The following is a 17,974-nucleotide window of genomic DNA, read 5'->3' on the forward strand; positions in this document are numbered from 1 at the left end:
CACTTCATGGGAGAAAGTTAAGGCTTTCTACTCCCGCACATTTGTAGTCTTGGAAATCCCCAGAGGCAGTTATCCTCTGTATTCCAGGGGAACTAGGAGTTGAATTCAAATCAATTGCAGTGAGATATGTCCAAAGAGGGGTCCTGGTGGTGCAGTGGTTAAAATACTCGGCCCAAACTAAAAGATACCATCTTGTTTCATCCCTAGACTGTCTGTTTAAAGCCGGCTACTGTCTTCCCATTCCTTGTACTCTTCCAATGAGGACTACTGAGTCCAGTAGGGCTAGACTGGATTTCCAAACAACTGTTATGCCACACCATCCACTAAACCACTTAGTATCTTAATAACAAGTCTGGCTTAGTCTCAATTTATGACAATTGTTTCTCCATCGCTGAATCTTTGTTCTCCTCCTCCTAAAGCTGCTTACCTCTCTACTACATATAATTAATTATTCTACATCTTTTTGACGTATAAGTACATACAGCTCTGGATATCTTTATCACATTTGCCATTGCACAATTTTTTCTGTGAATATTTGGCAATGTCTGTCCCCACCATTAAATTCTAGATGCCATGAGAGCTAAGAGTAAAGGTAAGTAGTTTAATCATAATTATTATGTCGGTGCTTAGTACATAACAACTGATCTATATATTTGTGGCAGGCAAGCAGGAAAGGAAATGATCCATTCTTATACATTCTCTAGAGGCTCAGATCATAGAATTGTGTCAGTCTTTTAAGACATGTTTTAGCAATCCTAGTTGGAGATGTAAAGGAGGGGTTTTGACCATATTAGATATTAGAACACATGCTGAGCATTTTCCCTGTCCTTATCCCTTTCCAGTGCAAAATTTGTTCCCTTCTTGAACCACATGGAAAACTCTTCTTTGCAAAATTTTAGCAGCCAGATAGCATACTTATTGATTTACTACATGATCGTTGCATGATAAAATTATAACTTTTCTAGCTATCATGTGAGTGAATATGGAATGGTTCCTCTCCTCAAGGGGCTCCTAGACAAACCACATAACGAGAGAAACAGACCATGACAAGGAAGAAAGAAAAGGCCAAAGTGTCTGTCAGAAGAGACTCTAAAAGTTGCTCCTCAATGTAGAATAGATAAAGCGAATGGAGGAAGCTGGATCAAGATGCAGTGGTGTGAATAGAACAAGAGAATACTGAATGGTTTAAAATCAAGAAAGGTGTGCATCAGAGTTTTCCATAAAAGTCCACTTTGAAATTCCAATCAGTGTGCTAAGCAAATGTTTCAGCAAACAGATGCAGTGCTGGAAGCACTGTTTTAGGCCAATTAAAGACACTTTGAGGACAGTTTCCTAGCCAACAGACTGGAAGAGGTTCATATTTGTGCCCATTCTCAAAAATACTGATACGATGAAATATAAAAATTCTTCAACTACATCCCACTATATCCCATGATTTGTCTGCCAGTTGGTTGTACTGTACTGGTCTGTGGGTTGCAATGCTGGAAGCTATGTCACTGGTATTTCAAATCCCAGTAGTGTCACCTAAACTGAACAGGTTTCAGCAGACTTCCAGACTAAGAATGGACAAAGAAAGACATGGCTCCCCCTCCGAAGGAAGGAGGCCCTGACAATTGTATGCATGGCTTTGAACAGAATGGAAGCAAAACCTTGCTGGAGACACTGCCAGAGGAAGAGTTATTTAGGTCCAAGGGCTCTTGAATTGTGACTGAGGAGGAGCTGACTTCTCTGAGTTGGGTTTACCATGGTGACATGAGCTAAAAAAAAGTCTGTAGGATTAGATTCTTCTGGATCTTCATCTGTAGATGGGGCACAACTTAAGGTAAGACGAATCAGCTGCAAAAAATCTGCTAATGATCTGAACTTGGAATGTGCAATATATGAATTTAGGAAAATTGGAAGTGGTCAAACATTAAATGGAACACATGAAAAGTGATATCCTACACATTAGTGAGCTGAAATGGACTGGAATTGGCCATTTTGAATCAGAAAATCATATCACTTACTATGCCTGGAATACCACATTAAAGAGGAATGGCATCACACAGGACATTGCTAAATCCATCATGAAGTGCAAAAATCCTGTGATAGGATTATATCTATCTGCCATCAGGGAAATCCAATCAAAACAACAACTATTCAAATTTATTTATCAACCACAAAAGTTAATGGTGAAGAAATTGAAGAAATTCTACCAATTCCTTGTCTTAAATTGGCCAAAAATGCAGTCAAAATACATTCATAAATGCTGGCAATTAGAATGCCAAAGTTGCAAACAAAAAAGGAAAGAACATATAGACTTGGTGACAGAAGTGAAGCTGGAGATCACATGGAAGAATTTTGTAAAACAAATGATCTGTTCATGGCCAAAACCTTTTTTCAACAACATAAAAGGAGATTACACACATTTCTTTCCCAGCGAGAATAAACAGAAATGAAATTGACTACATCTGTGGGAAGACACAATAGAGAAGCTCAATATCAGAAGATAAAAATCGCACTAGGGGCAGACTGTAAAACAGATGATCAATTGCTCCTATGCCAGTTCAGCTAAGTGGAAGAAAACTAAAACCAATACATGAGAGCCAAAATACAACCTTGTGTATATATGACCTGAATTCTGAGAACAGATTTTGTGCATTGAATACTGCCGAGAGATGATCTGATGAGCCTGAGGGTGTCAAGATCATCATTCATGAAAAAAGTAAAAGATCCTTAAAAAGACAGAAAAGAAATAAAAGAGTCAAGTGGTTTTCAGAAGATATTCTGATATTTCTTCTTAATTGTTGGGTAGCTAAAGCAAGTGGAAGAAAGGATGAAGTCAAAGAGCTACATAGAAATTTCAAAGGGCAACTAAAGAAAACAAAGTCAATATCATACTGAAACGTGTAAAGATCTAAAATTAAAAAACCAAAGGGGAAGAATATGCTCAGTTTACCTTCAACTGAAAGAACTGAAGAAAAAAAAGCAAACTTTGAGTTTTGATTTTCAAAGATTCTATGGGCAAAATATTGAATGATGCAGGAAATGCCAAGGACAGATGGAAAGCATACACCGAGTCGATCGCCAGTCCACTATTTTAAGATGTATCAGAAGAGCAAGAACCAATGGTGCTGAAGGAAGAAGTTTAAGCTTTACCAAATGTATTGGCCAAAAATAAGACTCCAGAAATGATGGGCTATTAATGGAAACATTTCAGCAAGCCGAGGCAGCGTGGGAAGCACTCTTCATTTATGGAAAGACATTTGGAAGGCAGCTACCAAGGCAATGACTGGAAGAGATCCAAATTTGTACACAGTCCAAAGAAAAGTGACCCAACAGAATGCTCAAACTGTACAACCGTGTCATTGCTATCCCATCAAGTACAATTTTGATGAAGGTCATCCAATAATAGTTACAGCAATACATTGACCAGGAACTGCCAGCAAGCCAGGCTGGATTGAGAAGAGGATGTGGAACAAGAGATACCCTTGCAAATATTAGATGGATCTTGGCTCAAAGCAGAGAATACCAGAAGTGTATTTACTTGTGTCTTATTGACTATACAAATGTGTTCAACTGTGTGTGGCTCATGTTAAATTGTGGATCTCCTTGCGAAGAATGGGAATCACAGAACATGTCATTGTCTTCATGAAGAACTTGTATATGGATTAAGAGGCAGTTGTACAAAGAGAACAAGGGCATGCGGCATGGTTTAAAATCAGGAAAGGGGTGTGCCAGGAGTGAATTCTCTCACGACCCTTGTTCAATCTACAATGCTGAGAGAAAATCCTCAGAACAGCTGCATTGAATGAAGAGGAATGTGATATCAGAATCAAAAGAAGATTTATTAACAGGCTGCAATATGGAGATGGCACCCCCGGCTTGCTGAGAGTGATGAAAACGTAAAGCACTTGCAGAGGAAGATCGAGGGCACAGTCTGCAGTATAGATTGTGCTAGTCTCCATTGTCAAGAACAAAGTCCTCACAGCAACAGTCAAGAGAGCCAGTGATGTGCTGCATTAGGTACATCTGCTGCACAAGAACATTTTAAAGTGTTGAGAAGGAAGTATATTACTTTGAGGACGAAGGTGTCCCTCACCCAAACCACGGTATTTTCCTTTTCCTCGTATGCATGTGAAAGTTGGGCGTTGTATAAAGAAGACTGAAGAAAACTGAAGAATGAAAGCATTTGAATTGTGGTGCTGGAGAAGAATTTTGAAACTACCATGGACTGCTTAAGGACAAATGGATCTGTCTAGGAAGAATTAAGAGCAGAATGCTTCTTAGAGGCAAGGATAGTAATACTTCATATTACATACATTGGACATAATATCAGGAGAGACCAGTCCCTGGAGAAGGACATCATGCTTAGTCAATTGGAAGGGCAGAGAAAAGAGGAAGGCGCTCAACAAGACGGACTGACACTGTGGCTGCAACAATGGATTTAGGCAGAGGAACAACTGTGGGGAGAGGGCAGGACTGCGCAGTGTTTTCTTCTGTTGCGCATAGGGTCATTATGGGTTGTAGCCACCTCTGTGCTACCTAACAACAATATCACTAATCACACATGTAAGCAAAATTTTGCTGAAGCTAAACGTTGAAGAATTTCAAGCTGGATTCAGAAGAGAAGGTGGAAAGAAGAGTGTCTTTGTTTATGAGGTGGGTCTGACCATGAAGCACAGATTTTCAGAAAGATGTTCACTCATTTTATTGAGTAGGCAAGGGTGGGCTACATAAATAGTGTGGCATAAAACCTGGCAGAAGGATCACTAAAAGTCTCTGAGACCCAGATAGCCCAGTCTCACTTCCTGAAAGCGAGAGAGCAGTATGAATTGCAGCTCAGTGTAAAGGGAGAAAAAAATCCTTCTAACTGAATAAATGTATAAAATCGTGAGAAATGGTGTAATTCTTAAAGTTGTCAAAATTTTTATTTAACTTGAATCCACAACCAATGCTCATGGATGTAGTAGACAAGAAATCAAACCATGTTTTATATTGGGCAAGCCTTCTGCACAAGATCTCTTTAAAAAACAAAGGTTTAAATTGACCGTTGTTCTGGTTTGCACTAGGATGCGAAAGAATACAAAGTCCCTGCGCTTTCTGGCTGTCTTTGTGGCAGGTCCAGATTGAATGAGGGATGACATTGGCAGAAAAAAAAGGAAAAAAAGAAAGAGAAGAAAAAAGAAAGGAAAAAAAGTAAAGGTTTCAATTGCCCCATATGCAGAGGAAAGCTGCACGATGAATAAGAAATACCACTGAAGAATTATTGAACTTCAATTATGATTTTATATATATATATATATATATTTGGAAAGCGAAAAAAATCTGTCTTGGAGAATGTACAGCCAAAATGCTCGTTAGAAGGGAGCATGGCAAGACTTTTTCTTCCATACTTTGATCATATTATCAGGAGAGACTTGATCTTGTAAAAAGACATCATGCTTGGTAAAGTAGATGGTCAGCAAAAGAGAGGAAGACTTTCAATATGATAGACTGACACAGTGGCTGCAGCATCAGACCTAAAATAACCATTATGAGGATGACACAGGACCAAGAAGTGTCTCATTCTGATGAACATAGATTTGCTGTATGTTGGAACCAACTGTATGACACCTCAGAACAACAATAACTATATAGTATTTTCAGGTTTTCAAAGTATTCAAGTGCCACTTCCTTTCTCTGATTCTTCAAGGATGGCACCAGTAAAGCACACGTCTCATCTTTACAGACGAGGAAACAACATGCTCAGGGTCAGAAAGTCGGGCATTGTTCCAGTTTTGCTTATCTTCTCTCCTCGTCCCAGAAAATATGAGTGTTCATTAGGACAATGCAGTCTTTGAACTGAATAATTGTATTCAGGTAGCATAATTGGAGAGTGTTTTATTTTCTTTAAAATAATACATGTAATTAATTTACATCCTTTTATTAACTCAAGTAATATCTTACTGCCTTCATCATTTGCAGCTGCAGTGTTGATTACTGCCTTTCATATACTAGTTAGGAGAGAATGCTGCATGTATCAGGATGCCCTCTGTGTATTATATTTGACATTTGAGATGGCAACAAATGGCCAGAAAATTGTCCCCTTGAAACTAATAGCCCAGAAGCATTTACATGTAATTATCTGCCCAAGAATTAAGTTTTAATGTGCACAAAGTTTTGCTGAGTGAAAAGACTCTCAACCATGAACCTTGGACTCAAGCTGTAGATGTTAGCATGAGAACAGGATTCCAGAACTTTCTTTGCAATGTTTAAAGAAAACTCCATATGGCTGACTGTATCTCAGCAACAAATGTAGATAATGTTTTGCTCTGTGTGGCACTCATTACTCTGCAAATGTATAAGTGGGCTACTCTTTGGTCCCCACACTGTCATTCATGTCACTGTGTCACAGCTTTCATTGCCGGCCTCCTCAGCCATGGGTCATAATTGATGGCTTCCCCTGGATATTTTCACTGCTGCATCTCCTTCCGACTATAGACCTAGTGATCCTGCTGGTAGAGGAGGATAACATGATTAGAGATTAGAAGAAAAAGATGCAGGGATTATCAGTGACTTGATCAATGATGTATAGCGAGACCAGGAGATAGTTCAGAGAAGGTTATCTGATTTTCTAATGATGCATCTTTATATAACTATATGTCCACTTGTCCGTTCATTTGACCAAATTATTGAACAAGTAATCTGTGTTTTGTACTGAATTATGACACTACCAAGGGACAACAAAACAAATAAGAAATGTGCCTTCACAAAAATTTTATTCTACTGGGACACACAAAAAATAAATTTTGTATACAACATATTTATATTGCAGTTTGAAATAAACGGTGTACAAAGACGGTAATGAATATCTGGGAGTGAGGAGAAATGCTGAATAGGATAGGGTAGTCTGAAACAGGCCTAGGAGAAATTGATTTTCATATTGAGAGCTGAAATAGAAAAAGTTAACCAAGGAAAGAGCCAGGTAAATAACATTTGGGCTAAGGGTAACCTACTGCTATGCAAAAGCATTTAGAATGTTCTAAGTATTATTAAGAGCCAGTGTGGTTAGTGGGAGTATTTTTGTGATGTAGTTATATCCAAAATTCCTGAAAAATCTGATATAGAAAAGACAATAGAAAATATCAAAGATATAGCCACATTGTGATCTTGAGAAGCTGAGCAATTGGTTCCACCACTGATGAAATAGAATGATAACAAGAGGAGTCAATTAGAGGTGCATCTGTGAGCCAGAGACACTAAGAAACACCTGAGTAGAAGTATATACAATGTCGTTGTACAGATGTGAAGACAGAAATCGCTGCTTTATTTGAGTGGACAGTAACGCATGGCGTTGAAGGGTATTGTATAGTGACCAATACAATGTAGAGAAGCAGGAAGAGGGAGGGAGCCTTTCAGCCTCCCATGAGCTTTGAGTAAATGAAGGTGTTTCCTAACGACAAATCACGGTGCCATTACTAACAAAAGAGATAGACTTAATTAGAATGCTAAAATGAAGACAGTCCTATATTCAAGAAGCAAATCAATTATTAGTCTTTATCTAAGAGACTAGCATATACACAGATGATTAAATGGTGATTTGGTAATGACCAGTTATATATGCACTGGGGTTATAATAAAAATAATATGAGGCCAGCTGAATAAAAAAATGAGTGAAAATATCCGGAAATAATTTGGAGTTTATAACAATTTTTAAGTTGTAGTCAAATTAATTGAATCATGGTAACTCCAAGTGTGACCGTGGACTGCATTCCATCGGGTGCTCAAGACGGTTTGCTCTTGGAGGCTTTTCACCCGGCTCGCTTTCCAAGGCACCTCTGGGCTTCTTTGACCACCTAACTTTCAGGTGAGTGGTCAATTACTTAATTATGGCGCCCAGAGACACCATATAGATAAAGTTGATATTTATTCCTTCGCTCTCTTATTCCTGGACAACTCCTTTCCTTGAACAAGAAAGTCTCTGAAACCAGTAACAAATTGGTTCACTATCAGTTAGCAAGAGGTGGTGAAGTTTCCTCATTCACCTGGAAATAAGTGGATATGCTTTCCCATATCTGATTTGCCCTTCTCCCTTTCTGCATGACACCAGGAACTTTGATGTTACTTTTCATACTTCTCTCTCCCTACTCAGTGACCCATCCTGTCCATGTCGCATGTCACTTCCTAGATATTTGTCATCTGCAATTGCTTTACTCCTTTAACACACACACACACACACACACACAGTCCAAACTCACCATCCTTGGATCAATGTTGATTCATAGAGACCCTATAGGACATGATAGAACTGCCCCTGTGAGTTTCCATGACTGTGAATTTCCATCGGAGTGGAAAGGTCCTTCTTTCTCCCAAGGAGATGCTGGTGGCTTTGAACTGCTGACCTTGCAGATCACAGCCCAGTGTGTAACCACTGTAATACCATGGCTCCATTTGCACAGCCATTTCCAATTCAAAGTCAACATCATCTCTCACCTTGTTGTAATAGAAATCTAAAACCCAGGATAACTTCTAGAAATATAAGTCAGACATTGTTCCTTTATTACTTAAATCTTCTAGTAACTTTCCCTTTACTGTTAAGAGGAAAATTACAAACCTGTCAATATCCTAAAGAGTTCTGGTAGTGCAGTGGCTAAGAACTCAGTTGCTAACAAAGAGTCTGCAATTCAGACCCATGAGCCACAATGCCAGAGAAATGTGTGGCAGTCGCTTGCTATAAAGATCACATACTGGGAAATAACATGAGGTCATTACACTCTGTCATCTCTATGAGTCAAAATTGCCTTGGTAGCATTGGGTTTGGTTTTTGGTTTGATTTTGATTTGGTTTTTGCTCAGTAGTTCACCAGATCTTTCTATAATCCAGCCCCTCTCTAACTGTCAGTAACAATGTATGTTCTCACATTTCAAGGTCATTCTCTAAGCTTCAGACTTGATACTCCTCCCCATTTTTTGTTCTTTCAATGCTTCATCTTCTTTCCATCCTCAGGGAATTCATTTTATTCTGTTTACTTTGCCCACTTTCGACTCAGTTCTTCCTCGCTTATTAAATTTCTGAATACACTATTCAGAAAAATATTCAGTTGACACTTTTTCAGGACATCCTATTTTGAGCCTGCCAGATGAGATGAGCTACTTTATTTTAGCCTGAACTATGTCCAGAGATTTTCCTTTCAACACTGCAATTAAACACTCATACTTTCCCTAAGCTATGAACTCCTGGAGGGTAGGAACTGCATCATCAGTGCCTAGAACAGAGCCTGCCAGTCTTCGTTTGCTTCACAAATATTTGTGGAGCACATACATGGATTTTTGACACCAGTCTGCCTCCCTCTGGATAGAGCAGATTGTACTTCCAGGATGGGCTCATTTGCAAATGTCTAAAAATAAAAATGAAATGCAAACAAAATGTTCCATGTCAGTCTGAAGCTGCTGAAAAGAGTAGTTTAAAAAACCGATCCTGAGCAAAGGGACATAGAGACCTAATACTTCTTAAATAGCTTCTTAAATACAGTCATCAATCAAAAGTCATGTCTCTGTGGATCTTCATTACGTGGGAACTTACTGATAAACACACAACCCCTTACGGAGGAACATACATAACAGGGCCTTGCAAAGAATTTGCAAGAAATGGAGGACTTCCACAGACATAGCCCTAAAGTTGGCATTCTGTTGTCGATAAGGGATGATAATTGAAAACATCCAACTAAATACCATGTTTTGATAACATCTTGGCCATCTAAAATATTAGCTAAAAGCCATAATGGAAAAGCTGCTAAACTGCCTCTTTTCAGGATAAGGAGAGGTAACAATCTACCTTCTGGATAGTAGGTTGGGAATTCGTATTGAAAACCATCAGTTATTGAGGCTGAATAGTATCCTGTGGAGAATTGTGAAAGACTCAAGTCATGACAACAAAATCCTCACACTCAGAGCAAATATTAAAAATTAATTTTGATTAAGCCACCCTGCAGTTCTTACTGCCGGATTCAGACCACAGTTTGCTCTGTTGGGTTATTCAGACTGGGTTCTATCCAACTAGATGTGTATGAGACTAGAGAAGAAAATGTTCCTAAGAAAACGAAGGAATAAAGCCAGACATAGAAGTCTGGAACGAAACATGGTGATGGGGAGGATGCTTTGCTGGAGGCGGCAGAAGAATGTACCCAGATTGATACTTAGACTGAATTTTCTGAAAGCTACTTAGTCAAGATAAGAAAAACGTGTGACCATGGCAGCGATGGTGAAGGAATAACAATAGGTTCATTTAGGATCCACAGAGCCTTTTCACACCCACTGTCTTGTTTAATCCCATCCCTAACTAACTGTTCTTTCACTTCTGTCTTTCCAAAGCTTTGGCTTTCCCCAGAAATGTTTCTCTGCCTTTTTAGTTTTCCTAAACAATTAAGACATCATACCTTTTAGTACACAATTAAGTTGACACATTCTAAAGTCATATTTTCAATAGCATTATGTTTTCACATATGTGTGAGTTTGTTTTTTTTTTTTAAACTAGACTTCAGTGAAGAGGCTACGACATAGGTCTCTGTCATTTCCAGGGTGTTGAGTTCTGTGTTGAGTACACGAAAATGCTGAAGAGACTTGGGCTTTGATTGATCCTTCTTCCTATCATACTTGGGCTGTGAAAAACCTTAGGAAGATAGATTAAAATCTGCAGGGTGTAGTACAACAAGATTTCAGCACTAATATCAAATCATTCCCTTGACAGCTGTCTGGATAATCTCCCCTTCATTATTTTTTAAAAGTTGGTTTATATTTTAATACAGCAATGGAATATTGGACAGTTCCCAAGAGTAAAATTATTGTCAGAGAGAAACTCCCACCTTAAGACTAAGATAAATCTAAAGTTTGGGGAGTTAGGGAAGAATGCGTGACAATGGGTCTCAAATCAACTCTAATGGCAAAAAAAAGGTACAGATTGGGAGACCTGGCCATACACCTTGCTTTTCTGAATTTCCATATGACCCCCAGAATATTGATCAACTCTGTTCTTTGTAACTAATTAAATGTAATACCTTGCCCTCCACAGGCATGATGTTCTAATTTGTTCATCTACTTTGCTATTTCCAGAACAACTTCCTATGAGATTACCTAACTCCAACTCTGGCCTTTAATCCAATCTCCTTGCAAGATCTAATATGATCAGCCTTCCTCCAATTCCCATGCTGTGTTTGTTCTCATATTGTTTGGTTTTCTCTATTTGCTCAGCATACAGATTGAATTCACCACTTGACTGTCAGTTTGGCATATTGTGATGGCGTGTGAGTTGCTATGGTGCTGGAAACTCTGTCACTGGTATTTCAGATGCCAACAGGGCCACTCAGAGTGAACAGGCTTCAGCAGAGCTTCCAGTCTGAGAACTGACAACAAAGTAAGACTCCGGTCCCCACTTCAGAGAAAGAGCACACTGGAAACCTTATGCATAGCTTCTAAGCATTACCAAATTGTTAAAAGGCTGAACAAAGGAAGCAGATGATTTTTATAGCTACTGGGGGAGGATGGGCCTCTCAGGACAAGAGCACTCCAGTGTGACTAAGCAAGAGGTGATTTCTTGGAAGGGAGTCGGTCAGGGCGGTGGGAGTCGGGTAAACCTATGGCCGGGGGGTCTTCGGGATCTTCCTTGACTAATGGGACACAACTCAAGGTCAATAGAAACAGCCGTACAAATTGTCTAATATCTATCCTCCTTCCAGGAGATCCAATTAATACAAGTATTATTCAAGTTTATAAACCAACAAACATCTAGTGATGAAGACGTTGAAGAATTCTACTAATGTCTTCAACTGGCAATTGATCAAATAAGCGATCAAGATGCATTGATAGGTAATGGTGATTAAAATGCAAAAGTTGAAAGGAAGAGTAGTTGGAAAATATGGGCTTGGGGATACAAATTAAGCTGTGGATCACATGATATGACTGCAAAACCAGTGATGCTCTCATAGAGTCACTGTGGCAAAACCACACTAGTTGACAGTCCAGCATCTTAGGAGGTAGCTTATGAGTATGAACAAATGATTCTGAAGGACAGATTTCAATTGGATCTCCTGGAAGGATGATAGCTATTATTCTACCACAAACAGAATTATAATTCATGAAGAGTTCAGCAAGATCCTTTTTGATAAGGAATATTGTACCATTCTTCTTGATTGTGTTATTCCTGACATAGTAAATTATATGAATTTCTGATTCAAAATGGCCAATTTCAGTCCATTTCACCTCATTAATGTCTGCAGTATAAATCTTCATGTGTTCTATTTCATTTTTGACCACTTTTAATTTTCCAAAATGCATACTTTGCACATTCCAAGTTCTGATATTAGGCAATTGTATGGCTGTTTCTCTTGACCTTGAGTTGTGCCCCATTCATCAAGGAATATGCCAAAGACCCCCGGCCATAGGTCTACCCACTCTAAAAACATTATTCTGAAACGAGGCTCCAGGATTTGATGGAATACCCATTAAAATGTTTCAGCATGCTGAAATGCAACTCAAAACAGTCATCTATGCCAGGAAACTTGGGAGACAGCTACTTGGCCAACTGAAAAATAAAGATCATTTTATTGCCTATTCCAAAGAAAGGTGACCCAACAGAATGCTCAAACTATAGAATGATACCATTGATATCTCACATAAGTAAAATTTATCTTAAGATCATCCAACAAAGGTGGCAGCAACACATTATCAGGGAAGTTTCAGAAGTTCAGGTTGTATTCAGAAGAGGACTTGGAACAAGAGATATCATTACCGATGTCAGATGGATCTTGGCTCAAAGCAGAGAATATCAGGAAGATGTTTACCTGTGTTTCATTGACTATGTAAAGGCAGTCAACTGTGTGGACTGTAATAAACTGTGAATAAATTTGAGAAGAATGGAGATTATAGAACACTTCATTGTGCTCATGAGGAACTTGTACAAGGATCAAAAGGTGGTTGTGCACAACTGTTGTGAGCAAGGGACTACTGCCTGCTTTAAAATCAGGAAAGGTCTGTGTCAGGCTACCCTCTCGCCAAACTTGTTTAATCTGTATGCTGAGCAAATCATCAGAGAAACTGGATTATATGAAGAAGAATGTGGCTTCAAGACTGGAGGAAGACTTTTTAACAATTTATAAAATGCAAATAGCACAACTTTGCTTGCTGAAAGTAAGGAGGACTTGAAGCACTTGCTGATGAAGATCAAGGATTTCAGCCTTCAGTATGGATTATGGCTCAATGTAAGAAAGACCCAAATCCTCACCATTGCACTAAAAGGTAACATGATGATAAATGGAGAAAAGGTTGAAATAGTCAAGGATTTTGTCCTGTGTGGATCCACAATCATTTCTCATGGAATCAATAGTCAAGAGATCAAAAAACCTATTTCATTGGGTAAATCTATGCACCAGACCTCTTTAGCATATTGAAGAGCAAGAATGTTACTTTGAGGATTAAGGAGTGCCTGGCCCAAGCCATGGTATTCTCCATTGCCTCAGATGCATGTGAAAGTTGTACATTGAATAAGGAAGACCTTAGACCGAATGAATGCATTTGAATTGTGATGCTGGAGAAGAACAAGATACCTTTCGTTCTTTTGCTCCCCTCAACCCCCACACCCCACCTTTCTGAAGAAACACCAAAGATGTGCTAGGCACAAGAGATGCAAGAGTGCATGTGACTTTAATTCATTCACATTTGTTCTTATTACCTGCTGGGTATTGGACTGGGTTTCAAGTGCTGGGACAAAGATGAAGAAAACAAGTCCCTTTGTTTCTTCATTTTTTGAGCACCTACTGTGTATCAGGCCTCATAAACACCCAGTTGAGTAGGAGACTAAGATTGATTATTCTTTAACCTTCCAACCTCCACTGTCACTCAAGTTGTGTTGCAGACAAGATTACCTGCCCCTTGGGAGATGGTGGCTGTTTCCCTACATCTGGTGTAGCCCCCCTCACCGGGATGGGGTGCAGGATGAGTCGGGGGAGGCAGGTGGAGGGAGAAGTCTCCCTTGCCCATCCTGGCTCTATTTGTTTGACTTCCCTGCCCTTGAATCTCAGGTAAGGTGTCTACCTGCCTGATGAGGTTTGCTGTACAAGCCTTTGGAGGGATCATGTGTTTGGGGGCCTCCTGGGGCTTGGCTTCCTGGGAAAGAGGCCCTAAGCAGAAGATCTCTATCCCCATTCTGTTGTTGGTGGCAGATTGCCTTCAGCCTGAATTGGATGTCAGCATCAGCCAGTAGTGCAGCACTCACAGAAGTGCCTGTTTTCCAGCTTGCCTCTGGGTAACCTGCTTATTTTATAAATAAAAGATTTCAAATGGTTTTCACACACGCACACACACACACACACACATGCAGTCTCCAATATGAATTAGCAACTCAGTGTAAGATACCCCAAATCCTCACAACTGGACTAATAGGTAGCATCATGACCAATAGAGAAAAGTTTGAAGTTGTCAAGGATTTGTTTTACTTGGATCCACAATAATTGCTCATAAAAGCAGCAGACAAGGGGTCAAAGGAAGCATTGCATTGGATAAATCTGCTAGACAAGGCTTTTTTAAAGCACTGAAAACCAATGAGGTTACTTTGAGAAGTGAGGTGTACTTGACCCTATGAATACTGAAGAAAAATGAATGCATTTAAACCATGGTGCTGGAGAGGAATGTTGAAAGGACCGTGGACTCCAAAAGAACAACAAAGAAGTATCAAAAGAAGTATCACCAGAATGCTCTTTAGAAGCGAAGATGGCAAGACTGTGTCTCACGTACTTGGGGCATGTTGTCAGGAGAGACCAGGCCTGGAGAAAGGCATCATACTTGAGAAAGTACAGGGGCCGCAATAAAAAAAAAAGGAAGGCCTCAATAAGATGGATTGACAGAGAGCGTGCAACGATGGACTCAAACAGAAGAACAAATGCGAGGCCTGTGCAGGGTTTCTTTCTGCTCTACACGGGGTCACTAGGAATGGGAACCAACTCGATAGCACCTGACCACAATAACACCAAGTTCAAGTTGAAGTTTGGAAAATGAAAAAAGGTTTCAAGAGCCAAAATATGACCTTGAGGATATCCCACTTTAATGTTGAGAAGATTTCAAAAACAAATTTGATGCATTAAACACCAATGACAGAAGACCTGATGAGTTGTGGGAGGACATCAAGACCATTAATCATGAAGAAAACAAAAGGTCTTAAAAATACAGAAAAGAAGTAAAGATGAAAGTGGGTATCAGAAGAGACTTCGAAACATAAGTTTAATGGTAGAGTAACTAAGGCAAAGGGGGAAAATAATGATGTAATATAACTGAACAGAACATTTCAAATGGAAGCTCAAGAAGATAAAGTAAAATATTACAATAAAATGTGCAAGGACCCAAAGGTTAAAAAAATAAATGTGAAGAACATAATATATCTCAAAAACTTAACTAAAAAAATTGAAGCCTCAAATTCTAAGACTGAAAGAACTTATTGGCAAAATACTGAACGATGCAGGAAGCATCTGAAAAAGATGGAAAGAAAACAAGGCACTATACCAAAAATAAATAGTAGACAATGAACCGTTTCTCGAGGAAGTACTTGGAAAAGAAATGTTACTGAAAGAAAGTCAATCTGCACTGGTAACATTAGCCAAGAACAAGACTCCAGGAATTGATAAAATACCAATTAAAATGTTTCAAGAAACTGATGAAGCACTGGGAATACTGATAGTCTAGGCCAAAAATTTTTGGAAGACAGCACAAATTATAGAATAATATCATTGATATAACATTCAAGTAAAATGTTGCTGATGATTGTCTAACAACTGTTGCAGCAGTACAGTGATAGGGAGCTGCCAGATGTTCCATGTGATTCAGAAGAGGACATTGAATAAGCGATATCATTCAGCAATGACATCTGGAGGACTTTGGTTGAAAGTAGAGAATACCAGATCATGTTTACTTGTGTGGAATATGGAATATGACAAGGAATTTGACTGTGTGGATCATAACAAAGTATGGATAGCATTGAGCATAATGCCGATTCCGGAACACTTCATTGTGCTTGTGATGAATTTGTATATGGATCAAGAGAAAGTTTTACAAAGAGAACAGTGGAGTATTTCATGATTTAAAATGAGAAAAGTCATGTGTCAGGGTTGTATCCTGTCACATGTATGCTGAGCAAATAATAGAAGCTACGCTCTATGACAATAAGCAAAGCATTTTGAGGAAGGCTACTTAACCACCTGAGATATGCAGATGACACAACCTTGCTTGCTGAAGTGAGAAGGAAGTAAAGCACTTGCTGATGAAGATCAAGACTTGTAGCCTACATTGTGGACTACGACTTTACATCCTTATATTGAAAGCCAAAATCCTTATAACTAGACCAATTTGTAACATCATGTTACAGGTAGAAGAGACTGAAGTTGTCAAGGATTTCATCTTGCTTGGATCCATAATCAATGCTACTATGGAAGTCACAGGCAAGATCAATCAATGCATTGGAGCAGGTAAAACTTGCTCCACATGACTTCTTTACAGTGCTGAAAACCAAGGATGTTACTTTAAGGATAAAGATGCGTCTGACCCAAGCCATTGTATTTTCAATCACCATATTTATTTGAAAGTTGGACATGAATAAGGAAGACCAGGGAGGAAAAAATCATTGCATTTGAATACTGGTGTTGGTGAAAATAACAACAAACAGATCTCTTTTAGAAATACAGCCAGAATGTTCCTCAGAGGTAAGGATGGCAAAAGCCTGGCTCTTATACTTTGGACATGTTATCAGAAGAGACCAGTCCCTAGACATCATGGTGGCTAAAGTGGAGGAGCAGCAAAAAAGAGGAAGGTCCTTGAGATGAATTGACATAGCGGCTGTATCAATAAGCTCAGCCATAAGCACAGTGATGGAGAAAGCATAGGTCTCAATAGTGTTTTGCTTTGTTGTATTTATGGTCCTTATGAGTCAGAATCGACTCCATGTCACCTTGCAGGAGCAACATGCTTTGAAAGGACAACTCTTCCTCAGGCATATTTTGAGTGTTCGTCTTCTAGTAGTATGCTGCTTTGCATAAAATTTTCAGTATGTCCGACAATATTCTTCTGACAATTTTCATAAGGTTTTCAGTGCCTAATCCCTCAGAAATGGACAGACTGGTCATTTTTAGTAGTCTGTTCTTATTCTTGATGCTTTGCTGAAAACTGTTTGCTTTAGATACATTACCCTACTGGTATGTGTAATACTGATGACATAACTCCTAGCAAGACAGCAACGGGCAATATACCACAGTCTGACACACTGGGAGGAGACGAGTGGGGCTCATAGGCCTTAGCATGGCTTCTGAAACCATTTATGATTACTTCCCTACTCACCTTTCCTTCCGTTTCCCTCTCTAATCCTCTATGTGAATACAAACCCTAGTCAGACCTCTCTTTTCTTATTTAGTACAATTCAACGGCATGGTCTCAGCTTTACTCTTTTGCTCATGAGTCTCGGCCAAGATTTACCTCTCTACCTGTCTCCAATACTATTTTTTCAGTATTTGGATCTTAGCACATGTTGCATTGTCTCCAACCTGCCCTGAAATTAAAAGTTAAATAACAATTTATGTTCTTTAACATGCATTCTATTACCCCCCCTCCCTGTCTCAGCACACTCAAACACAATGGCCTATTGACTTTCTATGCTCGCTCAGGATGTAATCTCCTTTCTTCTCGATCATGCTATTGCCAGAGCCTAGCACACTTCTCAGTCTGCAGTACAGGTAAACAGCTTTAGCCATAAGGGAGGCATGAAGAAAGGAACATATGAGTGGAAGGGAATCACTAGTAATTTCTGGAAAGGAAAACACTCCACAAACAGAGCCTTTCCAAAAGATGAGCACATTTCCTCCAGACCAAAGCCACACACACTGTCACCTAACAGATTCTGACTCATAAGAGCCCTGTAGGACACAGTAGATTTCGCCCCAGGATTTCTGAGAATGTAAATTCTTACAAGTGTGGACAGCCTCACC

General features: G+C 39.3%; 1 non-coding gene across 1 annotated transcript; it reads left to right on the forward strand.

Annotated features, from left to right (window-relative positions):
* The first annotated feature begins 4,990 nt into the window (after positions 1 to 4,990).
* On the forward strand, positions 4,991 to 5,128 carry LOC142442117 (small nucleolar RNA SNORA31). Its single transcript, XR_012783363.1, has one exon. It is a non-coding gene; the product is annotated as a small nucleolar RNA SNORA31 (small nucleolar RNA).
* Positions 5,129 to 17,974: the final 12,846 nt, after the last annotated feature.

The sequence above is a fragment of the Tenrec ecaudatus genome, chromosome 2, assembly GCF_050624435.1.
Source record: "Tenrec ecaudatus isolate mTenEca1 chromosome 2, mTenEca1.hap1, whole genome shotgun sequence".
Classification (NCBI taxonomy): domain Eukaryota; kingdom Metazoa; phylum Chordata; class Mammalia; order Afrosoricida; family Tenrecidae; genus Tenrec; species Tenrec ecaudatus.